At 36.9% G+C, this 3,388-nt stretch overlaps 1 pseudogene; it reads left to right on the top strand.

Moving 5' to 3' along the window:
* The first annotated feature begins 1,685 nt into the window (after nucleotides 1-1,685).
* Nucleotides 1,686-3,011, top strand: LOC100665484 (spindle and kinetochore-associated protein 1-like; annotated as a pseudogene).
* The last annotated feature ends 377 nt before the right edge of the window (nucleotides 3,012-3,388 follow it).

Below are 3,388 nucleotides of genomic sequence, written 5' to 3'. Positions count from 1 at the left end.
AGAAAATATGGCATTGGTGACATCAAAGATCACATAATAGAATTCCAAAAGATCGGTGACTTATTCATCAGAAATACTTTTTTCAACAACACAGTTGATGACTATACATGTGTAGTTCACTGAATGGATTATGCAGGTATCAAATACAGCACATCTATGTAAAAAGATGATGGAGAAGCTCAATATCATCCATCAAGACAATGCCAGAGGCCAACTGCTGAACAAAGCATTAGTTGCTCATGTGCAAGTTCAAGTTGAAGCTGAAGAAAATTAAAACAAGCCCATGAGAGTATGACCTTGAATATATCCCACTTGAATTTAGACAGCATCTCAAAAATAGATTTGACACATTCAACACTAATGATCAAAGACCAGTAAAGTTGCAGGAAAACATCAAGAATACCATACATAAAGAAAGTGGAAGATCATTAAAAAGACAGGAAAGAAGGAAAAGACTAAAATGGATGTCAGAAGAGACTTCGAAACTTGCCCTTAAATGCAGAGTAGCTAAAGTGAATGGAAAAAATGATGAAGAAAAAAGAGCTGAACAGAACATTTCAAAGGGCAACTCTAAAAGACAAAGTAAAGTATTGCAATGAAATGTGCAAGGATCTGAAGTTAGAAAACCAAAGGGGAAGAACACAATCAGCATTTCTCAAGCCAAAAGAACTTAAGAGAAAATTGAAGCCTCAAGGTACATTACTGAAGGATTCTCTGGACAAAAAAAAAGTTGAATGATGCAGGAAGCATCAAAAGAAGATGGAAGGAATACACAGGATCACTGTATCAAAAAGAATTGGTTGATGTTCAACCATTCGGAAGGTGGCATATGATTGAGAACCGCTAGTACTAAAATAAAAAGTTCAAGCTGCATTGAAGGCATCGGCAAAAAGCAAGGCTCCAGGAATTGACAGAATACCAACTGAGACGCTTCAACAAACAGATCTGATGCTGGAAGACGTACTAGTCTATACGAAGAAATTTGGAAGATGGCTGCCTGCCAACAGACAGATCTATCTTCATGCCCATTCCAAAGAAAGGCAATCAGATGAAATGTGGAAATTATCAAACAATATCATCAATATCACATGCTAGCAAAATTTTGCTGAACATAATTCAAAAACAAACACAGCCATACATCAACCGGGAATTATGAGAAGTTAAAAACAGATTCAGAAGAGAACATGAAACCAAGAATATCTTTGCTGTTTTCAGAGGTATCTAGGCTGAAAGCAGAGAATCCCGGAACGATGTTTACATGTGTTTTATCGACTACACGAAGGTATTTGACCGTGTGGATCACAACAAATTGTGGATAACTTATAAAGAATGGGATCTCCAGACCATTTATTATTTTTTTTTTATGCAGAACAAGTACATGGATCAAGAGGCAGTAGTTTGAACAACACAAGGGGCTACTTCATGGATTAAAATTGGAAAATGTGTCTGTCAGAGTTGTATCTTCTCACCTTACTTATTCAATATGTGTGGTGAACAAATAATCCATGAAGCTGGACCATATGAAGAAGAATAGTACATAAGTTTGAGGACAACTCATTAACAACCTCAGTTATGCAGATGACACAACCTTGCTTGCCAAAAAGGAAGATGGAGCTTGGCTTCCAGTCGAGACACAGGTCTCCATATCTTGGGACCCAGCAGTGAGTAGACGTTTTGCTTAAAGAATGACCTCCTCAGATCTGGAATGATTATGCTTTCACATTAATGAAAATATTGGCAATATTAAAAACACTCTGTCATTAAGAAACTGTGGGAGGAGGAGACTTTTTCTGGTTTTCCCATCTCTCTAAAATCACTGAAGCTAGAGAGAAGTGCTAGGAGGCGGAGTTGGGAGCCCAGAACCTGACTTGAAGACTATACTAAATAAGAGATGAAATCTATGTAGTAATTGGAAAATGAGTATCAAGAACAAACCAGCAGTTCTCTCAAGGAACTCTGTGAATCTCTTGAAGAAGATTATAAAGATGTGCAGCATTTTGAAGAAAACATTCCTCCCCATTTGCCTCAAGTAGCAGTAACCAATAGCTTTGCTAACGGATCAGATCTTAGCTCTGAACAACCAGTCAAAGTTGTGGAACCTGTACCCATAAATGAGCCCCCAAAAGGACAAAGAAATATTAAGGAAATGCCATTTATAACTTCTGATGAGTTCAACGGTATTCCTGCATACATGAAATCCCGGTTAACCTATTCTCAAATTGATGATATTGTTGAAGAAATCAACAAGGCAGTAGCTAGTAAATATAAAATCTTACATCAACCAAAAAGTCTATGCATTCTGTGGCCAGAAACCTCTATCACAGATTTACTGAAGAAGAAACAAATGATACCAAAACTCATTGTTTTATAGTGGAAGCTGACATAAAGGAGTTCACGGCTTTGAAAGCTGACAAGAGGTTTCATGTGATAGTGAATATTTTACGACAGTGCAGGAGGCTCTCAGAGGTCCCAGGGGGAAGACTGGCCAGTTATGTTATAACCTGAGGCCCTGTGAGAGCTCTTGAAGCAATCAACAGGAGGGTACAGAAGCTAGTCCTCTAATCTCTTTATGTATAATTTCATTAGCTTTTGCATTTTATTTTCTTGTTTCTTATAAAAGTTTAATTTTTCTCTGTGAATCATTTTTTCCTATGAAAAAAAAGTTTCCTGTTTAAAATATTTCTTCCTGAAACTCATATTGAACAACGGCGTTAGTAAGTTGTTTTTGTAGAATGGATACTGAGGTGAACGGTTAGTCTCTATTTTAATCGTTAGCACATAACAGTTTAGTGCATTAATTTGGGTAAAATCAGATTGTTCAAAGAGTAATGAAGACTTTCAAACAAGAATTCATCCTTGTTACTTGATCATCATTTTCAAGCAAAATGACAGGCTTGTCCTAATTTATTTTTCTGAAAATAAAATTTTTTAAATCTTAAAAAAAAAAATGAAGGCACCATGAAGCACTTACTGATGAAAGGCAAAGCCTTCAATATGGATTACACCTGGGCATGAAGAAAATGAAAATCCTCACAACTGGACAAATAGACGGAGCCCTGGTGGCACGGTGCTTAAGAGCTCAGCTGCTTACCAAAAAGATTGGCAATTCTAGTCCACTAGTCGCTCCTTGGAAACCCTATGGGGCAGTTCTACTCTGTCTTACAGGGTCACTATGAGTTGGAATCAACTCTACAGCGATAGGTGAACCAATAAACAACATCATGATAAATGAGGAAGTTTTTTTAATTGTCAAGGATTTCATTCTATTTGATCAACAATCAATGTCCATGGAAGCAGCAGTCAAGGAATCATATGACATATTGCATTGGGCAAATCTCCTACAAAAGACCACTTTAAAGTTCTCAAAAACAAAGATGTCACTTTGATG

The sequence above is a fragment of the Loxodonta africana genome, chromosome 11 (assembly GCF_030014295.1).
Source record: "Loxodonta africana isolate mLoxAfr1 chromosome 11, mLoxAfr1.hap2, whole genome shotgun sequence".
Classification (NCBI taxonomy): domain Eukaryota; kingdom Metazoa; phylum Chordata; class Mammalia; order Proboscidea; family Elephantidae; genus Loxodonta; species Loxodonta africana.
This window is presented reverse-complemented; position numbering and strand designations above follow the sequence as displayed.